The sequence below is a fragment of the Falco biarmicus genome, chromosome 6, assembly GCF_023638135.1.
Source record: "Falco biarmicus isolate bFalBia1 chromosome 6, bFalBia1.pri, whole genome shotgun sequence".
Classification (NCBI taxonomy): Eukaryota; Metazoa; Chordata; class Aves; order Falconiformes; family Falconidae; genus Falco; species Falco biarmicus.
The window spans coordinates 88,045,333-88,059,513 of NC_079293.1; the positions used below are offsets into that span (position 1 = coordinate 88,045,333).

The 14,181-nt window shown below is 45.8% G+C and overlaps 1 long non-coding RNA gene across 1 annotated transcript in view; it reads left to right on the forward strand.

Moving 5' to 3' along the window:
- The window catches only part of LOC130151727 (uncharacterized), a 75,846-nt gene extending 62,087 nt beyond the window's left edge, over window positions 1-13,759 (forward strand). The window contains exons 10-11 of the long non-coding RNA XR_008822696.1: window positions 7,174-9,875; window positions 10,696-13,759. This is a non-coding gene — a long non-coding RNA (uncharacterized LOC130151727). The remainder of the gene's footprint in view (window positions 1-7,173; window positions 9,876-10,695) is intronic.
- The last annotated feature ends 422 nt before the right edge of the window (window positions 13,760-14,181 follow it).

Consider the following 14,181-nt stretch of genomic DNA (forward strand, 5'->3'; position numbering starts at 1 on the left):
GCTGGGCTTTGCTCAAGAGTCGCTGTCCCTAGGGGTGGGGGGAGCTATGGCTGCCATTCCATGCAGTTTGTGCTGGGACAGCATCCCAGTTTGGTTGGGGCACCCATGGAGTCCTGGTTTTCAGCCTGGCGTGGGCTGCACACCTCCTCTTAGCTCACACAACGTGCATTTGCAGGGTCCTGCTCTTCAGGCTGGCCAGCGTTTGCCTTTTGACTGGCATTTTCCTGGTGGTTGTAAAGTGCAGGGGGATGGGGATGCTGAACTAAATGCACAGGTAGGTGCTGAGAAGTCCCTAAACAGTAAGATCAGCCATAAATCCCGAATGGTCCTCTGAACTTTTGCTACAGTACTTCTGTCAGGCCAATTCTCCTCTAACCTGGTATGTTGGGGCTTTTTCACTTGGAACAACCAAGGTAATGCAACAGGCGATGGGTACTGTTATCTGACTACATAGGAAAAGCGGAGGGAAGAACAGGGCATCATTGTTATTCTTTTCTCTTTAAAAGAGGGGTTTCCATTTCTTAAGTTTACATTTTGAACTCACTGAAGTCTTTCCTTGGCCTCTCCCATCCGCAGGTCACCGCAGGAATATGTAAAAAGGAAATGTTTTATTTTAACAGTGTCGAACAAAGTACATGAAACACACCCTTGCCACTGCATAACATTCCTTAAGTTAAATTGCAGAACCAAGCATAACCTTTTTTTTTCCCCCCTTCGGTCTTTTATTTCATTGAAAAGAGCCTGAAGTATAATATTCTTTCAGGAAGCATAAATTGTATTGCTGGAAGTAATAGCGATCTCCTAAGCAAAATCCCGTAGGACTCATGCCACTCTGCTTTCTGAAAAGCTGCATTCAAGTACATCCAGCGTTGCCTCTTTCCCGGCGGGAATCCTGACCCCTGTGCTTGTGGTCCTGCCTGGGGAACCGTGGACGATGCCAGAGCAACTGGGTATTTTTTTGATTTAGGGTTTGCCTGGTGTTTTGCCCTTTACAGGCAGTCCTGGGTCTCGGGAGAAGCTGTCAGACCCCTCCCCAACTGTCCTCATTTGGGTCCCTCTTCTTGCCTTTCCATTCGCATGTGTAACTCCCGCAAATGTAAATAAAAGTTATGTACACGCACAGAGAGGTAAATAGATGCGTTTATCTTGGCTCAAGACAAGCAGCATGTCCCCAAGGAGCTACTTAGGAGGTTATGGAGAAGCCCACAGCAAAGTGCGGTGGGCTGTACCTTCCTGCATGTGTGTTGCAGAAATTATTGGCGTGTTGCTGATGTTTATGGTGAACAAATAGTTTATTTCTGGGCTCAGAAAGATTCCAGTGTAAATACTCAACTGGCAGCTAGCTGGATGTTTGCCACGTGAAGTTAAAAGGCCCGTGACCAATGGTGTCAGATTAACATTTCCAAGTTGGACAATGTACAAATGGTGTTCTTGGACTGGAATAGAAATAGATGAAAGTGGTCTACTGCAGTGCAAATAACAAACTGGCAACCAGCTGGTCATTGGAAAGAGAACATGCTATGGGAATATGTTTTGTGCAGAAATACTTTATTTTGGAGATAAGCATTAACAATAGGAAGATGAGGCTCGTTTAACAAGAACCATATGGTCTCATCCTGCTTTTATTTCACTCAATGGCAAAGACCTGATTGCCTTTTGTGGGTGCGGGATGGGGATTACCGATAGTAAATAAGGAGTACAATGAGTTGCCTGATCCACTGTTGCCTTTCCAAAGGTGTAAACACATTATTTTTAACTGATGTGTTGATATTTCAGGAGACAATAACTGAAAGGAAACAGAATTAGAGGTGCTTGTTGAAAAACAACTGCTTCCGACAAAATAAGCCAAGACAAAGATCTATTCAAGACAAAGTTATCAAACTGTGTGAAACCAAACCAGAAACATTTCCAAGCTGATAAGCAGAGAAGTAGTGGATGGGTTCATTTTAAAAAAAAACAAAAAAAACCAAAACAAAACTTCAGATTTTTGTGAGGAGGAAACAATAGCCTGTAAAAAGTATCTTACATGCAGATGGGGGAATAAGGCAGGGACTTTGCTGAGGTTTAAGTTGCTACACAATTTATTCTGTTAGCAATATAGTTAAAGATAATAGAATTTAGCATCATGGTTTCGGTATAGTCACAAAATTGATTTGTGCTACACTCACAAAAAAAAAAAAAAAGCGCAAGCCAAGGGAGTTGCAGCCTCAGTGGAAAATCCAGTTTTGGGAACTTTTCAAGGATGTAAAACATCGTCTTGAATTGTTTACTTTTATGGGTAGGAAGTAAAAAAGTGAAGTAAGGGTGGAATTGGCATACTTACCACAGTTGGAAGGTCGCAGTAAAACCAGTACAACTCAGCACTTCAAACTCATTTTTAAAAATTATTTTGGTTGTCTTTCTTTTTTTTACAAGTAGCTAAGGTTTGTTATTTTGGTCACAAAAAGGCAGCAAGATGGAAACTCTGTTCCTTATCAAGGAAAATCAAGGTCTGAACATGAAAAAATATGCCGTATGCCGAGGCTCGCGGCTGCCTTTGGGTGTAAGTACTGGGTCCCATTGATTTCCCATGGCTGAAGACAGTTTACAACAGCCAAGGTTATCAGAATTACGTTACGTTACATATGTAGGTACATCCTTTTACTGACTGCTGGGTTTTCTCCAGAGTTTATTTTTCCTCTCTTTTTGCTTTAAAATGTAACTAATAGGGGAAGCGGTGCAGGTTGGGGTGCATGGAGACTCAGGCGGTCAGGTTGCGTGTCTTGGTTCATCGCTGCTGCCAACTCAGAACAGCCCTTCCCCAGGACCCGCTTCTCCCTTGCCTCTGCACAGATGGAAAAACAGACTTACACCACTTTTGTGGATTTTGGGGGGCCTCCAGTGCCCACCTCAACCTCTCCATCTGAGAAATGCTGAGTGCCCAACCCAGACGTCTGTAATTTGGGGAACTGAGAGCGACCCCATGCTAGCTGGTTGTGCTTGTGATGGAAATACATGCCAAGTGTGGTCCTCGTCCAAAGCTCCTGGAAATGTCTGGAGGTTTCTGCCACATGACTCAGGTCAGGTTGTACACAGGTGAGCCCTGGTGGAACAGCACTTTGGATGCCAACACTTTCAGGAATCCGTTTTTCCAGGTTTCCAGCAATTCTCTAATAAAAAGGAATGAGAGGGGACTTAGGCTTGGCATCCGTTTATAGGAGCAGGATTAATTTGGCAATATTACCAATAAAGAAACAGCCATGCTCCCCTAAAGAGCGGGACTGTGCTGCCCCACCGTCCAGCTCCCCCAAAGCTGGGGAGAACCCTCTGGTTTCATCCTGCTTACTCCCTCACTTTGCTTCTCCCCAAGCAGCGGGGATAGCTGAAGGAGCCTGTCATCATTTTATTGCTGTTTCTAATAAACACATATGGTGATGCATATACCAAGAACAACAGCGAGTCGCTATTGTTCAGTGCACGGCCATATGTGGGCTGTCCAGCGGCTCGGCAGCTGCGTCGTGAGCGCTCAGGAATGTCGATAGCCCAGAGAGAAAGGAATGATTTTTAAGGGCTCTGAGCCTCACAAATAGTGCGTCTGCTTTACATACCACTGTTGCTAAAACAACTTCTGACCGTGGTGTGCCAAAAGCATAGATCAGGCGTTAGTCACCGCAGAAGTTTATAAGGTGATTAAATTTTTAGCAATTGCAATGCAGAAGCTGAGAAATTAGCCGAAACATGTTGAAGGGAGCTTTGCAAAACGAAAAAAAAACCCCCAAATATATATATATATAAATGTTTTGTATGTGTGTACATACAGATGCATCTGTATGTGTGTATTTATACAGCTAGTATTTCTCTTTTTTTTTTAACACCAGAAACTCAGGCACTTGTACATCTAGTACTTCACATCATAAAAACTTTGACCCCAGCACTAATCCATATTTATTTTATCCCATTGTACAAGGGTGAAAGGCATGCGATTTACCAATAGTTTGTTCCCCATTAGCTACATTTCCCTCTGGTCTCATACGGCTCAGCTTGGGTTGGATGATGCATGCTTGAGCGATGCAGAGGCAGCCCAAACGCGGTGGTTGGGTTGCCTTGCGTACATATGTGTTCCTAGCACTCGTCTTTTCCTGATGCCGTATTTACACAGCAACCTGACTGAAAATGAACAGCCCATCTGCACATATTCCTTTTTCCATCAGCGTGTTTGGGGGGGAAAGAGAGAGACTGTGCTTGAGGGAAAAGAGAAATTAAACTTAAAAGCAGGCAATGTTTTTTCAATTTTGGACAAACACAAGCAGGCAACTGTATCTTTATTTAAGCACTTGAATAATTTGACTGACTTGTGTGTGTGTGAGATGCTGAGTACCTACTGTAAATAAGGGGAGAGAGAGAAAATTGTAAGGGATCAAAAAATCAACTACTTGCATATGTCTCCAAGCGTGGATATTAGAAGCCTGATTTAAATATCAAAGTGCAAATGGTTTTGGTCAGTGTTTCTAACACATGGCGGGAAGTCCTTGGGCTTGTACTCCTTTTGTACACAGACCCCTCGCACGCACCATCTTCACGGCACACAAATTACCTGTATAATGGGATGTGATGTGCGTAACCCGTAAAGCCCCAGGACGAACCGCATTCAGGCATTCTCAGAAACCATAGCCCAGCTCAGACTGCCAAAATCCACAACCATTTTTGCCTGGTAAACGAAACCACAAACATTTGCACTCTCAGATATCCCAGCAAAAAGTAAATATTCTATATGACGTACTTTTCAATATCGTAGCGCGCGCACACACACACAAAAAAAAGAGGGGAGGGAAAAGTTATTTTACTTCTATTTACTCCATCTTGGGCAGTTCTTTCCAATGAGTAAAGCCGAAATGCCCACGCCACCTTTCCTTGGAGTAACGAAGGGCCATATTTTCATGGATGTACATGGCACTCGGTTCCTCCAGGGAGCTGTGGCAGGACCTCAAAAAACCCTGGGCTGAGGCCTGATTTTCAGAGGTCCCCAGCATCCCCCGGATCCTCTTAACTTGTATGCAACATGCAGCTTGAGATTGCGCTCATCCCTCAGCTGAATCTTTGAAAACCTCATGATTTCTCAGCATGAGTCAGTGTTTTATGTAAGCCCAGCTCTCATTCCTCCGGAACGCTCCTGAGCTCATAGCGCTTCGACACCCAAGCTCAGCTTCTTCATCCTTGCAGCTGACCACTCGGGTCTTCAACGGCAGCACAGCAGGCTCCCCGCGCTGCTCCAGGGGGCCGGCACCCTGGCACCGTGGGAACCAAGGCTGGAACAAAGTTGGGCTGGAGAAGGGACCTCCACTCCCAACGGGTGAGACCTTGGGCTTTCCTGTGACAGAAATGCCCATTGCCCATTCTGTCTGGCTGTTTCTTTGGGTTTTTTCCTGTTCCCTCCAGCAGCATCAGTGTTATCCATGCCCCTGCCAGAAAAAAAAACATTTTTCCATTAAGAATGGTAATAAAGGAGGACGCTAATGTGATGGGTCCCACTTGCTGTTGGTCCTCTGCAGGCACCTGGGGTGGCAGCTTCAGTTCACACCCCTGGCGCCCTGCTGCACCCTGAAGTTGGGTGCCAAAACAGATTTGAGAGGTGGGTTATTACACCATAATTATTTTTTTAACCATTCATAATTATTTTTTAACCATTACTTGCGAATGAACTGATGTATATAAAAGCAGATAAAGACAGTGAGAGAAAGTGAGAAGCTAAACCTCATTTTTAATTCCATTTCAGATGATTTTCCCTTGAGAGGTGGAAAATCTCAACCCATGATGCTTACTCTGACTGTTTCCCATGCCCATTTTTGGGAGGGAACTCCTTGCTGGAGGGATAAGCCCTTCACAACCTCTCGGCATCAGCACAGTTCTCCCATTCCCCCTGGAGCAGCCAGGAACCCTCCAGCCCCTCGCCAGCGGGATACCCATGTCGCTCACCCAGTCCCCACCACAGCCAGATAGGAGTCAGCAAGGTGCACTTACGTTCCTGATGCACAGATCCTTTATCGAAAATGCTTGATGATGTAGGAGAGTAAAGCGTGAGGAAACATTGTGGTGCTCGTTGCTGTGCAGTGGGAAGCGGGTGGGAGGGATGGAGAAGCTATGGAGAGGGCTGAGGCATCCCCAGTATTTTGTATGCAGCTAGTCGTACCCCAGCCCGGCTCTGCCTGCGGCTTGGAACATAGCCAAGGCATCCAAGACAATGAAACGGGTGGCCCAGAAGCACATTTTGGAGTATTTTTCAGGTACTGCTGGGTTTTCTTGTACAATTGGCTAGCCATTGGTCATGTGAGATCTGTAACTTAAATTTAGGCCCTAGGAAGAAAGATAGAAAAAAAAGATTTTTTAAAAAATATTGAACAATTTTCTAGAATTAATGTGATTTTTTTGTCCTACTGTCTTTAATCCCGTGGTTGTAAGTGTGTACAAATATATTTGCACTCCCCGTGTATCTAAGTGTGTACAAATACACTTGCACTCAAAGGCAGAAATGCCTCCTGGTGAGGTGATGAAGTAGTCTCTCACAAGAAATGTTTACAATATTTAGAAAAACCATGCAGGAACATGAAGATCAAGCAAGGGGGAACACGTGCCAGTCCGTTCCACTACCCGACTTAGGTGCAGCTTGGTAACAGCAAAACAGCCTGCCATCTGATGCTGCGGGTGCTACGACCATGTGCTGGCACCGTGCAGACCTCAGGTATGGAAACTTTCTGACAGCAAAATGATGGGGTGTTTCTTATCCTCATTAGTGCATAAATTTTAAATATGTGTATGTAGGGTCACAGCCAAGTTTCATAATGGTCATGACTGTAGAATGCAAGGAACGTGCGCAACAGCATCGGGATTAATCTCTTCTTCCTTGGCCACCCAAGGAACAACCAGCACCTTTCCCAAGCTGAGGATGCTGGCACCTTCATTCCTCCAGGAAAGGGCTCTGTTTAAACGTTTCTTTTCCCCCAGCTGTATCAGTCGGCCTCATAAAAGATGTAAACTCTCCATCCATGTGTGGCTGGCCCGTGCTGGTAGGTAACACTGAAGTGCTGACAGCCTACCTTTTGCTTGCACGTTGGCCATGGTCTTTCCTGATGAATTTGGGTAAAATCCTTTGGCAGCTTGCTTTGCCTATGACCTTCTTTTGCTCTTCTTTCACTGCAGACCTCAAAAGCAATCCTCTCAGACGTCACTCTATATATTTCACTGGAAGTGAAAGAGAACAAAACAAATAAAGACACAACTAGGCTCTTCCTCCATGTTGGTACTTTCTTCAACCTTTCTACTGAGGATTTCCAACTGCATTTGTTGTCGTACAGTAAGGGCCCTGAATGAATTTATTGATGGTAGCTGGAAAAAAGGGGAAGAAAGGAATGAAATCCCTTGAGACAGAAGGTATGTCATGAACTTCCCCAAGTTATTTGCAAATGTTTCTGCCAATATCAATAAATCCCTCAAATTTCAGGATAGGCTCCATTAATTACAGGATGGCATTATGTATTTAAAGGTTGTTGAAAGTTATATCTGCGATCAGTTATGTTTGAACTGCACGTTCACGTAAAATATTTGTTGTTTTAATACGTAGGCATGCACATGAGCAGCAATAGCATCCGTGGTGTTTTAATAGGCTTTTATTAGTTCGTACTCTCCTTGTAATCTTGTTTTACAGTATGTGCATTCAATGTGTTTGTGTCTATGCTCTTCATGCACACATCGCAGGATGCCAAAACATCCTTCTGCTTCCTTTTTTCCAACCACTTAGTCAGGCACTTGAACGCTTTCCAAATCTTGTTAAAAAACAGAAATAGTGCTATCACTTCTTTTTGTTGGAGTGCATGGAAAGGGATGGATGGAGAGGGCGATGGAAGGGTAGAGGAGGAAGCTGGATGGCTGGGAGGTGGGGGATCTTCATGGGTGAGCTCGGAAGAGCCTCGGTGCTGTGATGCCCTGACCTGATCTGGGCTTACTGCTCGCTGTGAAATGCAGGGCTTTTGGGTCACTTGCTGGATGGAAAAGCACTGCAAAGATGCTCCTTGTACATTATCTCCAATTTAAAATGGTTATGAAGCAAAAATTCCCTGCCTCAAAATCACAAGCCATTTGTCTGAGCTGACATGGATTAGTTGTGTTTATATTTTAAACTATCCCCTGCTCTTTTTTTTTTCCCCCAGGAAAATGTCATGTAACGTTTAAATGGGGTTCTTTTCCCAAGTAAAATAGATTTAAAAAATCAACTTTATTTTATTCCCTATTTTTTCCGGAAGCTAAACTAACTAGACAGGCTCAACCTAGATTCAAGAAATGCTTCGAATGTGTGTTTCTGGTGAGTTAAAAATTGCTCCAGAGACTGTTCGAAGTGTTTCAGTCAGGTGCAGACCTGCTGGGTACCACTGGCATCATGTCGTGCTGGTGGTCCTGGGACACCCTGGTAGACGCAGTGGTTTACCTCTGTTTTCTGATTCAAATAAATGTTTACTGGTGTGCATCTCTTAGACAAGGAAGCATCAATTTTGGCTGGAGCCTGGAAGCTGTGCTGTAAAGGGGGGGAAAAAAAAAAGAGCAGTATTAATGAGTATTAATTAACTAGATGCTATGACCACAGGGAGTGGGAAAGGGTGTTTTCCCTTTGATTGCTCTTGTAGATGTGGCTTCTCTAATGTCTACAGGCGGTTGAGTTCATCCCATTGCCGCGGCAGGAGGTGGCCGTGGCTGCCTTGGTTCCCTGCCTCCATGAGGAGGTGACGTCCGTCCGGTCTGACCGCAGTCACCCAGTGGGTTTCAAAGCGTGCATTGATGCAGGCATGCGCCCACGTGCCCATACATACACGCAGAGCCTGGTGAGAAGCCAGCCCCTATAGCCTTCAGAAACACAGATACAAATAGTGTCGCCTCACTGCTGCGTGTGAGGAAGATGAGTGCAAGGCTCCCGCTGCCTCCCAAGGGGGGCTGGGATTTCAGATTCAGTCGAGGAGCTCACTAAGGTGTCATGACGCAGCCGTCGCTGGCTGTCTATGCTGCATCCCACACTGGTTCATGGTCAGCAGAAAAGCTGGTCAGATAGCATTTATCAGATTTTTTTCTTGGCGAGTGCCCCACAATCTGAGTAATGTATTTTACAGGGTTTTTTGCCCAGATGACAGGCTTAATAGTGTAATTATCAAAAGCAGTCCTTTGATGGGTCTCAGGAGAAAGTTTGAAGGCAAATGCCAGGTTTCTCAGCGGAGCAGCAGCACCAGCCACGTCCTGAGGAGCAGCCAGCCACGTGCCGAGACTTCTGCTCATAGCATCTCCTCGCAGCCATGGCCTCCATGAAACATCACAGCAGGGAAGAGCTGTCCAAACCCAGATAGGTAGCAGGAGTGTGTCTCCTCGGGGGGGGGGGGGGGGGGGGGGAAGTTGGTGGTGTGTCAGCCCACGGAAGCCTTCTGCCCTGTTACTGGAGCGGGGTAAAAGAGCCACTCCACAGGAAGAAAGAAGCAGGTGAGGAGCTCCTATGGGATGCTCTGCCCTCCTGGGGACGGCAAGCCTCAGCTCTAGCCCTCGGGATGCAGAGGTGGTAAGAAACGGTGGCGTATTTTTCACTTTGTTGAGGGTATGGCTGGTTTGAGGTCATGGGTTGGGTCTTCTTGCTCCTCCGAAAGCAAAGGACATGGGTGAGCCTCCTGCTATCGGTCTGCGCTTGGTCAGCAAGGATGGAGGACAGGTTGTGCAGGCTCACATTAAACTACATTTTTCAAATAAGTGGTGTCTTTGTTTGTTTGTGGGTTTTATTTCAGGAGAATGACCCTGTTTACTTCAAGGCTGATGCACTCTTGGAAGTAATAACGATGGTGGTGGGGAAAATACCTCTTTCATAAGAAAACATGGTATGTAAACACACAGCACAGCTCAGGCCACGTCTTCATTTCACCCATGAGAAGTTTGTGCAAGTGCAGAAAAGTCTGGGTTTTTCTCCTGCCCCCCAAAGAAACATAATCCAGAGTTTATATCGGATGGTTTATGGGAGTTTATTGGAATATCCAACAGGGTTCATGTAGTGTGTCATAAGGTAAAGCCTGTTCATTGGTGATTTACAAGCAGTGTGTGCCGGTGTTACTGTAATTTATAGACCACAGATGGTCAGGGGGTGCCCCTGCTGACTTGTAGCTGAATAAGAAGCTGAGCCCTGCATGTCATCTGCTGCGGGTACCTCCGGCTCACTTCCCCAAATTAGTGCTGATCAAGACCTACCTTCCCACCCGGAGGGTCCCGAGACCTCTGCCTTACAAGCGGGGGCTGTTTCAGTAGGGGAGAGGCTACAGATGATTAAGGCTGGGGGGGGAGGAAAAGCCAAGCCTATCGGAATGGCACCCAAGGAAAATTGCTTTTTACGATAATAACTTCCCTTCTCAAGGCTGGTACTTCACTTGATGGGTTTTTGTCACCTGTTAAATGGAGAAGGAAGAATGTCAATCCCTCCTTTCATACACGGGTCTAAGACAAACATCTCCTCTACAAAAATTTATATATATTCATAAATCTCCCTTGTAAAGACCTCTAGCATAGATCCTGTCTTTGTTCTCATCATTTTACCCTTTTAGGTAATTACTCTTTAACTGTATTTTACTACGACTTCCTTTCCGGCATCAAGTTTACCGATGTCTTTGCTTCTTTAAACCTTATTAAATAATTGTCTCTTTATTCCAGCAGCTCTTTCTGATCCCCCAGGAATGTGCTCCTGGTGGATGCACAAGGCAGAGGGAGGACAGGGATAGCAGCACGTCTCACCCAAATTTTGGGGAGATTTTTTTAAATTTTTTTTTGGCCAGGGGATCGGGCCCCTTTTGGCTTTGAATTTCTCTGGTTGACAAGGTTCGTCACACCGCCTCATCTTTCTCCCGGGCGTGTTTTTGTCTTGCTGCGTGTGGCCTTGTCCTGCCCACGGAAATCTCACGGTGGCCCCTGGCAGGATCTGCAGCCTTCGCAGGGACATGCTGGATCCAGGGACGCCTGGCGCTCTGCTCGCCCACTGCAGCAAGGTCATGCATTTTAACAAGGCACTGCCGATCCCCTTTTTAAAGGGCATTGCTTATGTTCTGTTAAAATGGGCTTTGAACTCAGCTGACCCTTCACCAGTAGGACATTTCAGGACTTTTTTCTGCCTGGGACCACACTTGACACCTGTTGGCAAACACAGCTGTAAATGCTGCTGCGAGAAACCTGCGTCCAAGCTCAGAACTTGACTTTTCCCCCCCGCCCCCCCCGCCCCCCAAGAGTAAAGATGTAAGAGAATTTGGTGGCTTCTTTAGTTAATAAAAAGGAAAAAAAAAACAACTTTGTTTTTTCCTTATCAAGATGGGTGGAAAAAAAAAACACCCTATAGACAAAAGAAGCAGAAGGAGAGCTGTAATGGAAATAAAATTGACAGCCTCTCAAAACTCAGGTGGCACTTTCCTTTTCCAGTTAATTACAGTTTTAATTACATGGCTTCTTGTGACTCCTTGATACCTAATAAACTAGACTCTGTGGGGCGGCAAAGTTGAGTTTTGCTTGAACTGCAGGTGTAAGGCTCAGCATGAAACATAAATCAACTTCTTAAACATGTTCCCAGGGTGTGTTCAGGCTTTTTCTTCCTATTCGCTTGTAAAAATCACATCTTTTCACCATTGTTGGGTAGGGGAGAAAAAAAAAAAGGTCTGAAGCTACAATGCAGTGAGTATTACATTTGTGTCTTTGGATATAAAAACCCCCTTTTAGAAGGGGGGGGGGGCGGGAAAGGCACTTTTTAAACCTCAGATTGGATGAATTTTAAAGCAGTGTTGCATTATCCATATAGACCCTCTGTCATTATCATTTTTTTGGTGGGGGTCACATAACGTAGAAGAGGAAAGTACATTGGCAGCGTGAAAACAAGGGGAGATGGGTATGTGGAAAATAAAGGGACATTCAGCCCACAGGAGCTGCCTCTTTCGAACGTTTTCAAAACAGAGCATGCCTGTTCGTTCTTTGTGTGTTGTGCGATGGAGATGTGGGCTCCAGTCAGGTTCAAGCATAGTGCTATGTGTTACCGATGAGTGGGGAAACACGCTGATGAGCTGTTGCAGGGAAAAGCTGGAGGAAAATATGGTCGAGAAGTTCCCGTTGGTTTCAAGCCCAGGACATGTGATGGGGCCACGAGCCAGCAGCAGGGAGCTCTGTCACGACCAAACATTGTGACGGTCAGAGGGGATTTCACTGGAAGATCCCCCTTCTTCCCTCTTCCTGAAACCAAAAAAAATTGGAGGGGGAAAAAAAAAAAAAAAGGGAAGGAGAAAAGAGGAGACCTTCACACATGGCATTTGGATGTTGGTGCAAAACATGAGTAACAAGGTCCATGTGTGGGACATGAGTGTATCAACAAGTTCTTCTCAACCTGTGAGACACAACCTTGGAAGGACTTTTTTTTTTATTGTCTTCTTATTAGTTTTATCTTCAGCTTGTGATTTGTAAGCTGAAGTACTGGTTTTATACAAGTGCAAAAAAAGGGTATTCATCATGAGTGGAAGGGACATAGCTGCCTGGTGAGCAGCTTTCCATGCCCAGTAGGGGCAAAGTGGAAGAAATTGCAGTGTCCTGCTTGCCTTTCAACATGAAAGGCCTTTCAACATGCAGAAGGTGCAGAGAGAAGGCTCCGCTTGGGCTGGACCACACGGCTAGATGGTCTTTCCTTCAAGCACTTCTGCAGCCCTTGAGCAAAACCCATCGCTGCTGCCCTCCTGCAAAGAGCCGGCTGGATCCATGAAACTATTGCTCTTCTCCTCCTTAACCCCCCCCCCCCAAAAAAAAAACCAACTTCCCCCTGCTTTGACACCTGTAGCAGATGGAATACAGCAATTGAGGGCAGGTGGCAAGATCTAACACGCAGTTTGTCGACGTGTACCTGTGCTATATACCATATACTGGCACTTCCACACTGCCTGGTCCACACAGGTGGCATTGTGACAGGGGCTTTGTGCCCTGGTCCTGGAGGACATCAGTGCCGTGGAGCCCTGGTGTAGCCTACATCACGAAAGCAGAGCAGGCACACCTTGGACAGACAGCTCAGTGTCCTGAAACACCAGCATTAACTCTGAGAATTAACTGGGGATGCAAAACCAAACCCAACCCTGCAGCCAAGTGAGAAACTGCAAGAAGAGAAAAGAGTTCCTCCTGCCTTCGTCCTGAATAAAGTGTTTCATCAGCTTTTTCAATTAGTCTTGATTTTTGAAACCCTGCAGAAAGGCAACTAAAGAGTTTTATATAGTTTCGTATATGGTTTTTCCAGAGTGGGAAAGGCAAGGTAAAATCAAGGAAGATAGGGAAAGGAAGGAGAGGAACAGGAGTTTAAAAGATCAAAGGCATTTCAAAAAGCCCAAAAATTAATGTCTCTTGTTCTAGCACTCCAATTGGTGTTGAGAGCAAGAAGAAAGGAGGAAAAAAAAATCCAATATCCAAAACGTTTTGGTTCACAGCAAAGAAACGAAGCAAAACTTCCCAGCTGAAACAGAGTACGCCTTTTGTTTGCTTCAAAATGCTTCCTGGGGAGCTTTTTGGACAAGATGAAAAAACCAAACGTGCGTGTTAGGGTGGGGGCAGGACACGTGTTTCTGTGTGTATGGAACTGTCTGTACCTGTAGAGGAATGAAGGCAGTGGGTTGATTAACGCTGATAACATGCAGCTGTGGCCTTGCTACGAAGGCAGCGGGTTGATTGACATGGATGATGCGCAGCTGCAGCTCGTTCCCACCAAGGGTTAAATAGCACCGAGGATGGTGGGAGAGGGGGCTGGATGGAGGAGGAGTGGTGTGGTCTGGTCTTGCCTCTGGAGGAAGGAGAAACAGCAGGGACAGTAGAATCTGACTGATGGTAAAAGCCTTGTTGCAGCCTTGCTAGTGACAATTGGTGCCCCATGTGAGACGAACTGGTTTGGTCTCCAACTACAACATGTACCCAGAGGTGTGGGCAGCGTTCACCAGCTTGTTGGGAGCATAACCATGGCCAATGACTGGAGTAAGCTGCAGCATTGAGCTGCACAAAGTGTGAGATGTTAAGGAGCACCCTATATCGCATACATCCCTGCAGCGCTGCTGGTCTCGTTGTGGAAGTGGAGGGTTGCAGCGGTGTGGCGTGCGTTAAACCATATGCCTCCGACCCATATGGCAACGTGGTCTGAAG